Source organism: Triturus cristatus, chromosome 11 (genome assembly GCF_964204655.1).
Source record: "Triturus cristatus chromosome 11, aTriCri1.1, whole genome shotgun sequence".
In the NCBI taxonomy this organism is placed as follows: domain Eukaryota; kingdom Metazoa; phylum Chordata; class Amphibia; order Caudata; family Salamandridae; genus Triturus; species Triturus cristatus.
The window spans coordinates 532,128,147-532,143,566 of record NC_140594.1 but is presented as its reverse complement, the minus strand read 5'-3'; positions in this window follow the sequence as shown (position 1 = coordinate 532,143,566).

Here is a 15,420-nt window from a genome sequence, read left to right as displayed (position 1 = left end):
CATGCTCAAGGAGCCGAAGAAGCAGAACATATCTTCATGGAGGAACAAGTTACACCGGGTCAGCGTACTGTGAGTACAGAAACCCCCATGTCCCAGCAAAACAAGACCAAAAAGACTCCGGTCCTACCTCTGCCTTCGGGCTAAGGTCGGCACCAAGAAAAAGTTTCAGGCGCCCCGTCCCGAAACATAAGGAAAAGCTTTCCGGCTCGAGTCGGCCCCATGCCAGTGCCGGGCTGAAACCTTCAGCGTTGAAACTGAAGTATGTCGTAGTCACCATTCCACCGTTATCAAAGAGTAAATCTTCGGAGCCGAAGGGTTCGGACCCTAAAATTTCGACACTGAAAACGGCAACCAAAGACAAAAAGACTCCACCACAAGAGCCTTGATCCGACATTCCACCTTCGGATCCGAAACAGAAATAACTGGTAATAAATCCAGACACTGGGCATATTCACGCCAAATTACCTGAGAAAAGGAAAATAGGCCTGCAGGAGGATTACCACATTCCTCTAAAGAGAAAAAATGTGGGTACTAACCTTTCTCTACCTTGCATTACCCCTCCTTTGCCCACTGATCCAAATTTACTCATCACACCCACAAATTCACCACCGCCACCACCACCACCATCACCTGACCTACAGGATGAAAGGGATGGGGTTGAGGATAGGCCACAGGATACTGACCCATGGGAAGATTATGACACTGACCCAAACATGGATAAGGGCCCTGATTTATATCGGTCCAGACCCTCACTACCCGATGATAACATAGGATAAATTGAGCTACTTAACAGAGCTGCTCATTATCACAGGGGGGAGCTACATAATGAGACTTTAGAAGAGGATTTCTTATTTGAAACCCTAAGTTCCTCTCAGGAAGTTACTCATACACTGCCAATGCTTAAAGGGATGCTTAAGCATACAGATGAGATCTTTAAAGATCCTGTGAGGGCAAGAATCATTACACCCAGGGTGGAGAAAAAATATAAACCTGCACCTAGTGACCCTGCCTACATCAAGGGTCAGCTGCCTTTAGACTCTCTTGCCATTTCCAACACTCTCAAGAGAGCTAACTCACAGACCACAGGTGAGGCCCCTTCTCCTGATAATGAATTGAAATTAATTGATGCCTCAGGCAAAAGGGTAGCGTCGCAAGCAGCCAATCATTGGCGTATTGCTAATGCTCAAGCTTTGTTAGCACGCTATGACGAGGCTCATTATGAGGAGTTAGAGAAGCTGATGCAATTTCTGCCTGATGAGCATAAATCAAAGGCTAATGACCTTATTCAGGAGAGTAAATTAACCCCTTCGCTGCTAGGCCTGTTACCCCCCCCTGTGCTAAGCCTTTTTTGGGCTATTTGGGGTAGTGCGCGCTTAGGCCCCTGTAACTTTTTGACCACATAAGGTATCCACGCCAAATTTGCGTCCTTTTCTTGCAACATCATGGGGATTCTAAAGGTACCCAGGGTTTGGGGACTCCCCTGGAAGGGTCCCAGAAATTAGCCAAAATACAGCAAAAAAATGTTGGGAAAAAACGGGCTGCAAATGAAAGCGTTTGGGTTTTTCACTGCAAATGGTATCAAAATAGGGTTTGTGGGGCTGAAATCACCATTTTTACAGCTTTTAGGGAATGACAGACTTTTGTCAGAAAACCAACATTTGTTACACAGTTTTGGCATTTTTCAGGGACATAGCCTATTTTTACTATTTTTTGTGCTTTCAACCTACTCCCAGTTAATGGTAGAAATGGGTCTGAAAGCAATAATGGATCCTGGAAAGCTATACATTTTTGAAAAGTAGACAACTTTCTGAATTCAGCAAGGGGTCATTTGTGTAGATCCATCAAGGTTTCTTTATAGAAACGAACAGTTAAATATAGGAAGAAATGAAAATTACTTGAAAAAAACAGCCTTTTGTGTCAACGTTTTTACCTGTAACTTCTAATTATGACAGCTCTTTGAAAGCAATATACCGTTACATCCGCTGGACCTTCCTGGTTGTGGGGATATATAGGACTTGTAGGTTCACCAAGAACCCGACAAACCCAGAGTCAAAAACTGAGCAGCAATTTGCAATGGTTTTTTATTATGTTCTGGGTATATAGCAATTATTGTGGGAAAATGTATTCATGGAAAAATCGGTATGAAAGACACCTATGTATTTCTGAAATGGGAACACATTTTCGAAATTGGGAATACTTGTACTAGCATGAGAATTATCGGTCATTTTTCAAAATGACTTCTTTTTTACACAGTCTCATTTGGAAGGCAGAAATGCATTAAAAATCAATAGGTAATAACAGTTGCTTTACAAATATGAATTACCCCAAGTCTCCCAATAAAAATGGTACCTCACTTGTGTGGGTAGGCATAGTGCCCACGACAGGAAATGGCTCAAAACCCAACGTGAACACACCACATTTTCACATTGAAAATTTGCCCTTTTTTTTGTGAAGTGTCTAGCTGTAGTTTTTGAACACTAGCTCTGCAGGCACCTAGTGAAATGTTGCAAACCTATACATTTTTTAAAACTAGACACCCAGGGGAATCCAGGATGGGGTGACTTGACTGCCTCCCACCAGGGTCTGTTACCCAGAATCCCTTGCAAACCTACAAAAATTGCCCAAAAAAACACATTTTCCCCACATTTCTGTGGTGGAAAGTTCCGGAATCTGCGTGGATCGACAAATTTCCACCCACCCCGCGTTCCCCAACGTCTAACGAGAAAAATGGTACCTCACTTGTGCAGGTCCTCCTAGTGCCCGCGACAGGAAACGGCGCAAAACGCAACGTGGTCGCACCTCAATTTCGCAGTGAAAAATGACCCTTTTTTGGCAAAGTGTCTAGCTGTAGTTTATGAACGCTAGCTCTGCGGGCACCTTGGGAAACCTAGCAAACCTATACATTTTTGAAAACTAGACACCCAGGGGAATCCAGGATGGGGTGACTTGACTGCCTCCCACCAGGGTCTGTTACCCAGAATCCCTTGCAAACCTAAAAAATTGTCCAAAAAAACACATTTTCCCCACATTTCTGTGGTGGAAAGTTCCAGAATCTGCGTGGATCCACAAATTTCCACCAACCCTGCATTCCCCAAAGTCTTACAAGAAAATGGTACCTCACTTGTGCGGGTCGGCCTAGTGCCCGCGACAGGAAACGGCGCAAAACACAACATGGTCACACCTCAATTTCGCAGTGAAAAATGACCCTTTTTTGGCAAAGTGCCTTGCTGTAGTTTTTGAACCCTAGCTCTGTGGGCACCTTGGGAAACCTGGGAAACCTAGCAAACCTATACATTTTTGTATAATTTTTCACACATTTTTGTGTGGGAAAGCTGTGGCATCACCGGGCTCACTCAAATTTCCCACCACCCAGCGTTCCCCCGGGTCTCCCGGTAAAAATGGTGCCTCACTTGTGTGGGAGGCCCGAGTACCCGCGACAGGCAAGGGCCCAAAACATAGTGAGGCGACATCAAAATTGCCTATCTCAAAACCACCTGGTTTTGCAAGGGGGGGTCACTTGGATTTTTGGCCCGGTGCTCGGCGGCAATCTAGGGAAACCTACCAAACCCATACATTTCTGAAAACTAGACACCCGGGGGCTTCCAGGGAGGTATGGCTTGCGTGGATCCTGTCGCGGGTACTTGTCCCTCCCACACAAGTGAGGCACCATTTTTACCGGGAGACCCGGGGGAACACTGGGTGGTGGGAAATTTGAGTGAGCCCGGTGATGCCACAACTTTTCCACACAAAAATGTGTAAAAAAAGTGATTTTGTTCAGCTAAAATTGAGGTTTGCAGGGGATTCTGGGTAAGGAAATGTTGGGGGATCCATGCAAGCCATACCTCCCTGGAAGCCCCTGGGTGTCTAGTTTTCAGAAATGTATGGGTTTGGTACGTTTCCCTAGATGGCCGCCGAGCACCGGGCCAAAAACCCAAGTGACCCCCCTTGCAAAACCAGGTGGTTTTGAGATAGGCAATTTTGATGTCTCCTCACTACGTTTTGGGCCCTTGCCTGTCGTGGGTACTTGGACCTCCCACACAAGTGAGGCACCATTTTTACCGGGAGATCCGTGGGAACGCTGGGTGGTGGGAAATTTGAGTGAGCCCGGTGATGCCACAACTTTCCCACACAAAAATGTGTGAAAAAAGTAGTTTTTCAGCTAAAATTGAGGTTTGCAGGGGATTCTGGGTAAGGAAACGTTGGGGGATCCACGCAAGCCAAGTTTTCAGAAATGTATGGGTTTGGTAGGTTTCCTTAGATGGCCGCCAAGCACGTGGCCAAAAACACAGTTGACCCCCTTGCAAAACCAGACCGTTTTGACATAATTAGTTGTTTGTTTCTACAGCATGAGAATTTCGGCACAATATTGCAAGGAAAATGTGACAGCCATTTTGAGGTTTGCAGGACATTGTGGATAAAATAACTTTTTGGGATTCACAAGAGAGACATCACCATGAACTCCCATGGGTTTACAACAATATCTACAGTTGGTGGGTTATTCTTACATGGAACGTACACCTTGGCAGAGAAACTAAAAAGACAAAGATTCCTGAACAGCCATCTATTCCTCAAACACACACACACACACACACACACACACACACACACACACACACACACACATATACTGGTTGGATTTGGCACGAGGGCGAGTGATGGTTCAGTATATTAAATTTTATTAACGAGATTTTACAAATCAAGGCACCAACCGCTTTACAGGCCAGTCACACACCTTTCATACGTGATACACACGACCATTCACACCACCAGGCACAAAACCAACACATCACAACATTCACAAAAAGGGACAAGGTACACCCTGCTTCAGAAAGACAAATATTACTGCACAGCCATCTAATCCTCAAGCACACACACATACTGGTTGGATTTGGCACGAGGGTGAGTGATGGTTCAGTATATACAATTGTATAAGCAAGTGATTTCACAAAAATTAAATGCACTGTTAATAATTGAAGGGGCGAGAAACTGAACCATTGACTCGCAGCTCGTGAGCTGTAAAGCCACGACAAGGCACCAACCTCTTTACAGGCCATTCATACATCTTTCATATGTGTGACACACACAAAACCATTCACTCCGCCAGCCGCGGGCCCATCACAATACAACACTCACACCAGCAGACAGCGCCATTCAAGGACCCATCACTTTCACACGGCCACATTCCTGACACAGCAACCACACAAGCTGATAGATTGCGTGGAGTGGCACTCAGCTAGCAGTGTGTGTAGTGACCAGCAGCAAGTCACTACTCACACACTGCCAGCCCATGCGTCAGTCCACGTACACCGCTAGCCGAGCGCCAGTCCACGCACACCGCTAGTCCAACACCAGTCACTCACACCGCCAGCCAATCGCCAATCCACACACACCGCCAGCCAAGCGCCAGTCCACGCACACCACCAGCCAAGCGCCAGTCCACACACACCAGTCAAGTGCCAGTCCAGGCACACCACCAGCCAAGCACCAGTCCATGCACACTGCCAGCCAAGCGCCAGTCCAGACACTGCCAGCCAAGCGCCAGTCCACGCACACCGCCAGTCAAGCGCCAGTCCACGCACACCACCAGCCAAGCGCCAGCCTACACACACCACTATCACATTTTAGAATTATTTTTAGACAAAAATAAAAACACAAACAAATTGAAAATAGATACAAATCTACTAACAAAAAACATGGCCATCTGGGCCCTTGCGGGGCAGACACAACCACAAAGATTGACCCCAAAGGAGAGTGACCCTTGTCCAAGGGGTCACTCTCCACAAATATCCACAAATATCTCCCTGGTGGCCTAGTGGGCCCTACATTAAAAGAGCATTTGCAATGCAATCGGTCTCGCCTTTGGGACCTTATATGTACTTAGCTATGCAGCACATTAGCCTGCGCCCTGAAACATTTGCTGTTCTTTGACATGGAGGGAAAGTAAGCACCAAACTGCGTGACACACCAAGTATTGGAACACACAGGGAGAAATATTGCCTTTCGGCGGGAAATGGTATAGTTCAATGCTCTATGCTCTGTTTTTAATAGAAAATGTGGGCCTTCGGTGGTCATATCACTGACAATACAAGATTTAAAAAAAATATTATTGTCTATGGGTGCTTGTGGAAGACAATTTCTATGGACTGAAAACTAGAGAATGCTGAAGTGATTTTGGTATTTTACTGACCTCTGCTGGTTGTTTTCTATCAAAAAAGTTAAATAGTTGATCAGAAAGGAAAGTCACTAAGCGGAAGCAGACAAGTCCTAGGGCTGATCTCCAAAGCACACAAACCATAAAAACATATAAGTAAATACTAAAGAATTTACAAGAGGTCTCAAATGCTCAACCTAAAAATGGCGAAATCTGCCCCCCCCATGGGAGTAGACAGCCAAAATCATAAGCCCCCAAAGGGGAGTGACCCTTGCCCAAGGGGCCACTCCACACTAAACAATCCCTGGTGGTTCATGGGCATTTTTTCTTTTTTTTTAATAAAGAAAATCTGCCCCCCGGGGGCGGACAAAGCCTAAAACATAGCCCCCATGAGGGAAGCGACCCTTTCCTAAGGGGCCGCTCCCCCAAACAAAACATACATCAAAACAACAAAACCTAACATCGTAGGCATACTAAAATGGCCCCCAAAGGGGAATGACCCTTGCCCAAGGGGCCACTCCCCAGTACATTTATTACATTGGCCCAGTGGGCCGATTTTTAAAAATAAATAAAATTAAAACTGCCCCCCCCCCCCCCGGGGCAGACAAAGCCAAAATGTATGGCCCAAAAAGGGGAGTGACCCTTGCCCAAGGGGCCACTCCCCGCTACATTTATTCAATTGGCCCAGTGGGCAAACAAAGCAAAAATGTAGGCCCCCAAAGGGGGAGCGGCCCTTGCCTAAGGGGTCGCTCCCCAAAACCAAAACTACCATGGTGGGATTCCTAAAATGTCCCCCAAAGGGGAGTGACCCTTGCCCAAGGGGGCCACTCCCCTGCATGTTCACAAAGTGAGCCAATTTGGTGCGCAAATTTAAAATTCTGCCCCCCCAGGGGGGCAAATGAAGCCAAGACATGTGCCCCCAAAAGGGGAGCGACCCTTGCCCAAGGGGCCTCTCCCCCAATCAACACACTACCCAAATTATAATAATAAAATAAAAATCCCTGGCGCTAGTGGGCATTCCTGCTGCACGATCGTGCAGCAGGAATGCACAAAAGAGGCATCCAGGGAACGGAAAACCCTTTCCTTTCCCTCGATGTCTCTTTCGTGTTAAATCCCCCCCTCCCCAGCCCCAAAACTAACCTCTTAGATCACCGACGCGCAGGAAGCAAATGGCTTCCTGCGCGTCGGTGATCCAAGGGAACCCTCAATGACGTCAGCGCGCCTCGCGTGCTGATGTCATTGATGACGCGAGGGGGGGTGGGGGGAGGCGGGGGAAGGTCTTCCCCTGCCTTCCCCAGGAAAAAAAAACCCGATCGGCCGCCCACTGGGGGGGCGCCAGCGCTTCCCCCTTGGGTGGGTGTCATGACGAGCTGGGCTCGTCATGAGCACACGGCGACTGTGTGACATGACGAGCCCATGAGCACCGAAGGGGTTAATCACAAATACCTCCATCAGATGCGCCTTAGACGCAGACACAGCAGCCTGTGCAGTAAACACCAGTGTACTGCTACACAGGCATGCTTGGTTGAGAATTTCAGGACTCAAACCTGAGGTGCAAGCCTCTATCCCCAACCAACCATTTGACAAGGAACACTTCTTTGGACCAGCAGTTGACACTTTGCTGGAAAAAATGAAAAAAGACACTGAGGTTGCCAAGTCCATGGGGGCTTTGCAGTTACCTTCAAATACAGGATCCTTTCGACGCGCCTTTTACAGGGGTGGCTCCAAGAATATATCCACAGCGAATCCCTCCTCCTCTTACAAGGGCAACAACCAATCGCCCTCATCAAGAGGCTATTTTAGAGGTGGGTTTAGAGGAAACAATGGTAAGGGAAGAGGCAGAGGCAACTCAACATGCACTTCCCCCGCAAACAACAAGCAGTGACTTCCTTCATCATTCCACTCCTGTCGGGGGACATCTCCCAATTTCTACCTGTCTGGAACACAATCACCTCAGACAAATGGGTTCTAAAAATTATCCAATATGGTTACAGCCTGGAACTTAGACACTCCTCCAAACATTCCTCCAAGATCACACGCAATATCACAAGAATATCTCACCCTTCTCAAGCAAGAGGTTCTCTCTCTGTTAGAGAAAGAAGCTATAGAACCAGTCCCGTTACAATATCAAGGGGCCTTTGTATACTCCCTGTACTTCTTAATTCCCAAGAAGGACGGCTCTCTCAGGCCTATACTAGCTCTCAGAGAACTAAATCTATACATTCAGTCGGACCACTTTCATATGGTGACACTCCAACAAGTGCTTCTGCTCCTTCAGCAAGGCGATTTTCTGTCCACTCTGGACTTAAAGGACGCCTATTTCCATATCCCAATACACCCTGCTCACCGCAAATACCTCAGGTTTGTGGTAGCAGGCCAGCATTATCAATTCAAGGTGCTCCCATTCGGAGTAACTACTGCACGCAGGGTTTTCACCAAATGCCTGGCAGTAGTCACAGCTAATCTACAAAGGCAACACATTCACTTTTTCCCATACTTAGACAACTGGCTCATAAAAGCCAGCTCACAACAAAGCTGTCTACGTCACACTCACAAAACAGTGCAGTTGCTCCACGGTCTTGGATTCACAGTAAATCTGTCCAAGTTCCATCTCCAACCATCCAACACACAAATGTATTTGGGAACCACTATAGATACACAAAAGGCTCTTGCCTACCCCAATCCGGCCAGAGTCCGCAATATGCAGACTCCACTCTGTTTCAGCCTTCACACTCATTGCCAGCTTGAGTGTTCATGCAGTTACTAAGGATTATGGTGTCTTGCATTTTAATAGTCCCTTACGCAAGACTTCAAATGTGTCCCGTGAAGGAATGCTTAGTATGTCAATGGAACCAGGCTCAGGGTCTCTTATCAGATCTAGTGTTGATAGACACCGCACCCATCGTTCTCTGCAGTGGTGGAATCCACAAAACCTTTCAAAAGGGCAGCCCTTCATCGACCAGGTTCCACAGATAGTGCTAACAGCAGACGCATCTCTGACTGATTGGGGAGCTCATCTCCAAACGCACACAATTGAGGGCATGTGGAGCGTGCAGCAAAAACAGCTTCACATAAATCTAGAGCTGTTAGCGATTCTTTTAGCGCTCAAAACATTTCAAGTTTATCTACTAGGCAAAGCTGTCCTGGTTCGTACAGACAACATGACTACATACAAAAACGGGGGGGGGGGGACACAAACTCTCCAGCGGTCACAATTAGCACAGACCATCTGGAGATGGGCCATACGTCACAAAATGTATCTCTTCACACAACACCTTCCAGGAGTAAACAATCAGATTGCAGATCTGCTTAGCCGTCAAAGATAACAGATTCACAAATGGGAACTCCACCCTCAAGTTCTCCTCCCATTCTTTCAGATGTGGGGCTTTCCAACATAGATCTGTTCACCACAAACCTAAACACAAAATGCCCAAGCTTTGCATCCAGGTATCCACACCCATTGTCCACAGGCAATGCACTATGGATGAATTGCTCAGGGATTTTTGCCTACACTTTTCCGCCTCTCCCACTCATTCCATTAGTGGTTCGGAAACTCACAGGCATCCCTGACACTAATACTAGTTGCTCCCACATGGGCATGTCAACCCTGGTTCACAACCCTGTTGGAGCTCTCAGTAGTTCCTCACCAAAAACTACATCTCACACCCAATCTCCTCACGCAGAGCTGTGGACAGAAAAGACATCCAGATCCCAGTCATCCCACCCTTGCGATTTGGCACCTGAAATCTTAGAGTTTGGCTACCTCAATCTCCCGCCAGACTGCATGAACATCAAAGAGGCTACACGTCCTACCACAAGCATTTATGGAGGGACTTAAAAGAATCATTCCCCCAAGACTTACACCTGCTCCAGTATGCAATCTTAACATTTTCCTCACCAGACTGATGGTTCCACCATTTGAGCCGATATGAGCTGCAATTTCTCACTTGGAAGGTAGCTTTCCTCATAGCTATCACATCACTGAGGAGAGTGGGTGAGCTTCAGACACTAACCATAGAAGAACCATTTTTACAAGTACACCAAAACAAAGTGGTTCTTAGGACCAAACCTAAATTTCTACCCAAGGTCATTTCTGCCTTTCATATCAACCAATCTGTTGAGTTGCCTATGTTCTTCCCTCAATCAGATTTTGTGGCAGAACTTGCTTTACACAAATTAGATGTGAAAAGAGCATTACTCTATGTAGAAAGGACAAAACCTTTCCATAAGACAAAACAACTATTTGTAGCTTTTGCTCCACCTCATAAAAGCAATCCCATATCAAAAATCAGGTATTGCACGGTGGATACTCAAGTGTATTCAAACATGATATGGAAATGCTAAATTAACATTGACAATTTCCCCTAGAGCGCACTCCACATGCAAACTAGGGGCTTCTATGGCATTCTTAGGAAATTTACCCATCTGTAAAGCTGCAACATGGTCTACACCTCACACATTCACAAAACACTATTGTGTAGATGTTTTCGCAAGACAGCAAACTAGTGTGGGCCAAGCAGTTTTACGTACACTTCAGACGACTGCAACAGCTACAGGTTAGCCACCGCTTTGGGAGATAATTGCTACATTGTTTATGTAAAGCATGTGATCTATAGCTCACATGCCTCGAACGGAAAATGCTACTTACCCAGTATGCATCTGTACTTGGCATGCAGAGCTGTAGATTCACATGCGCCCACCTACCTGTTGCAGTGACATCTTACTTAGATACATATATACATGGACATCTTTTCTACTACTCTCACTAACTCTATTTCCTCTGCGGGAAAACAATCTAGCAATGGATTCGATGCCCATGCGCACTATTACCGAAAGGAGGAGTCACCTACCTCGTGACTGGAAAATACTTTTTTTGGGAGAAAATCAAAGTGTAAACATCCGGACCAAACACTAGATGGCAGGTTAGGTCGAAGCATGTGAATCTACAGCTCTACATGCCAAGAACAGATGCATACTGGGTAAGTAGCATTTTCCCAATGGGGAGCAATCTCAAACTCTTTCTGTTTGGATTAGTAAGGAAGAATAAGACATCATCCGCGTAGAGCGCGATTTGATCTGACACCCCACAGGCCACAGGAAGCTCCGAATCTGAGCAACCATCCTGATCCACCCCTCCAGTGGCTTCATCGGCAGCGCAAATAATAATGGGGGCAGCGGGCAGCACTGGCGAGTACCCCACTGAATGGTAACACATATGACACTGAGCCAGCCACTCGTACAAATGCAGTAAGGTTTGTATAAAGTAGTTGCACGTATGCGCGAAATTTGAGACTGGTATTCAACCACGGTAGGAGCGCAAACCGGTATGTCCAGCTCAGTGAATCAAAAGCCTTGTTTATGTCCGCTAACATTAGGGCGGCCGGGCTGTCAAGGCGGTCCACTGCCGGTATGGCATTGTGAATTCGGCGAATATTGTGTCGAGTGGCACAGCCCAGCATGAACCCAGCCTGGTCCGGGTGTATCAAATCTATAATGTATGGTAGGATAAGATTGGCCAGGGTAATAACTAGTAATTTGTCCTCTATGTTCAGGAGGGAGTTTGGGGGGCGTGATTCATGATGCTCAGGGGGTCTGCCAGGCTTAAGGAACACCACCACATCAGCATGTCTCTAATCTCTTGGGAGGTGTCCCGTTTCAAGGGCGTCATTAAGCGCCTCGATGTAGTGGGTCCCCAGTTAAGGTTGAAATATTTTGAAGAATTCACAGGGAAAGCCATTGGGCCCAGGGGCCTTGCCGGAGCGCAGGTCCGTCAAGGTGGTGCTCAGCTCCTCTACCGTTAGTGGAGCTCATAGTTTTACTCTGGCTGTATCGGGGAGCACTTTTGGGGGTAGGTCATCCAAAAAGCGTTGTATTGTCTCTTCCAGCAGGATTTCGCATGGAGCATACAAATTAGACTAGTATTCTGTTAAGCTAGTCACAATTTGAGATGGGTCAGATAGTACTATGTAAACCCAGAGGTCATCTCGGGTCTAATAAGGTAGTGAACACAAAAGACCAAGGCAGGTGAATTGAATGCCCACAGGGATAATCCCGAAAGAGGACTGGAGCCCTCACTCACCAAGAGGTGACATGCTTCATCATCGGGTTCGTTCCTCCAGTGGAAAAACCTAGTTCCAAAGGGGGCTACAACCCCCTCACTAAGAGGGAGGAGTCCAGGGATTTTGTTCAGCGAGGATGAGGCTGTATGTTCAAGGAGTAGTGTTCCTTATACTGTGAGTGAGGTAAAAGAGAGCAGTGCTAGAGAATCAGTGGTGAGAAAACTAGTGGTGACGTTAAAACTGGCTAGTGAATACCAAAAAAGGGCTTTACTGTGTAGGTTTCACTGTCAGGATTAAAAAAGTGCATATGGTAGAGTAGTGGAGATTCGACACTACTCTTCGCAATAGGTCGACGTGTTTCAGCCCTTGGGATCTATACAAGGATCTGGGCTTTCTTCAGGACCGGGTGAAAGATAAAGCTACTGCTGTGGTGTGCTCAAATTGAACAAAATAATAATATTACTACACCGATGATCCAGGTGTTCAGTATTTATTGGGTCCATCTGAGGGAGATAGAAAAACAACAACTCCCCTGGTCAAAAAGGGTCACTACATATATACAGTTCTAGTAATGCAGGTAATATATTTATAAAACATAAAAAATGCTAACCCCAAAAGTATGGGACCCGCACTTTCCCAAATAGTTTGGATGACACACTCACCTCAACCTGGATACAACTCGGGGAAGGGGGCCTGCTCTATAATAAACAAAATGTATGATGTCAGAGTGTACAGGCAGATCTCTGATCATATGGTTTACTATGAACACAACCACCCACCTAGTCACAACTATAGTATGGCATAAAAAGAAGAACTCAGGATAGGATTCACTCATTTAAAAAAAAAAAAAATGTTTTTTTATATAAATAATAATTATTTTGGTAAACAAATAGAGAAACTGTTAGCTCTGTTAATGTAAGGAGAGAGTATCTAAATTCCAAGCGCAAAGCTTACCTGTCCGTCGGTACCCCGAGGCGGTAATGAGTTGAGACCGCTTATATAGTGAGTGGAAGACAGTCAATTGTTCCCACCTGTGTCAGTCAGGACCCTGAGGTGGCCAAGTATATCGCCTGGCTTAAAGAATGAGGCCCTGTCATGACTGAGCATGCTCAGTAAAGGAGACAATTCAATTCAATAGAGACTTTATTCGGTTATATTTCACACCATAAAAGTGCACATATATACAATACGATTAAAAACATTATTCATACTATTACAATAATTCATAGTCACATACAAGAATCATATTACACGTAGCCCATTGCCAATAACTTAATCCAGGGTAAAGTGCAGATAGTAAGTACAACATCATTGGTCTAGGCAATTCCTTAATTTGACGGTTAATTTTAAAAATTCTTTAACCTGTAAAACACTATTGCTGTACAAAAGCTGCAAATAGAAAAAGGCAGGTTTGATTTGGTTAAAATTAAGTTTCCTTAAGAGTGCAACAAGATAACGTTTGCGGGGATATTCATAAAACCTACATAAAAACATAAAATGCAGCATATCCTGAGGAGACTTCCCGTCGCAGCCACAGGGTGCTTTAACCTTATTAAAAATGTCTGACTTCGGTCGAATTAAAAGATGATGGAAGATGTCAAATCTAAACCTAGTCAACAAGAATTTCTCATGAGAGGTGAGATTACTCATTAAATATGGCTCCATGCTTTCACAAGTTTTTAACATCACATATTTCCTAATTCTTGATTTCATAAGCTCCTCACTTTCCCTTTGAGCCAACTTGTCCTTATAGAAGGCTTGTTTGATTGCTGTTATATCCCCCTTTACAATTCCGCTAGGATTTTCAAACAAATTCAGACGGCCTAGCCTGGAAAAGCAGGATTTCAGATATTTTAACCAGGGGACACGCATGTGTTTGTCCTGAGATACAAGATCTCTTACAATCAAATGGGTAAGAGGTATGTCCTGATTTATCCACAGTTTCACCCAGCAAATCAGTGGCCGTAAGGAAAAAATATCACTTAAATACTGGATTCCCAGTTCTTCATGTACTGTCAAGTTGGGTGTACTTGTGGGGACACAAAGTAGACGTTTTAGGAAATTGTTTTCAACAACCTGCAACTGTTCTCCAGCCACATATCCCCAAAGTTCGCTACCATATGCAGCTGTAGCAACAGATTTGGCATTGTAAAGCTTAATCATTGCGTTAATTGGCTTCTTACCCAGTTTTGTCGCAAATTTAAAAACAGAAACATTAGCCCTTGTCAGTTCACCTTTCTTTTTGACCAGGTGTGGACCCCAGTTAAGCTTGGTATCAAACAGGACACCAAGATATGAGAATGTTTCTGTGACTGGTATTGGGACATCATCCAATTTAAAAATAAAATTATTTTTGGGTTTATGGCCAATATGCATTATGTATGATTTGGAGTTGTTGACCAATAGATTTCGATCAGACATAAAAATGTTAAAAGCATTTAAAAGCGCCTGGAGTCCCTTCTCCGTTCTCGAAATTAAAACCGCATCATCTGCGTATAAAAGAACTGGAATACCCCGCCTGCCGACTCTAGGGCAGTCTGCCTGTACATTCTGTAGATAATCATCTAAATCATTAATATACAAATTAAAAAGGAAGGGGGCAAGAATGCAGCCCTGACGCACTCCCTTCTTTATGTCGAAATTACCAGTGGTGTCCCCATTTACAGAATATCTGACGTTAGCACTGGTATTACTGTGCATATCCACCAGAAAGTCGACTATCCCAGGATCCACACCTTTCTCCCTCATGGACCTCCACAGCCCCCCCCCTGTTAACACAGTCGAAGGCTGAGTTCCCTTCTGTACAGTGGTATATTTGCTCAATACAAGGAAGAGGTTAAGGCACTGGGTTATGGTGGAGCGCCCCCCACAGAAACCATACTGAGAAATCGACATGATGTTATTTTCAGTCGCCCAGCATGTTATTCTCTGTAGTAGAATTCTCCCCATAATTTTGACCATGGAGTCAATTAATGAGATTGGCCGGTAGTAGTGAGGACTGCCCTTATCTCCTTTTTTAAAAACGGGAACAATCGTTGATAGTCCCCAGGAGATAGGACAGCCCACATTGGCAGCTGCATTAAATACTGCAGCCAGGATGGGCGCCCAAAAGTGTGGATCAGACTTATACAAGTCTGGGGGGATCCCATCAGGCCCTGGGGCTTTTCTAGCAGTAAGTCCTTCAATGGCCACCATAACTTCACCATTAGT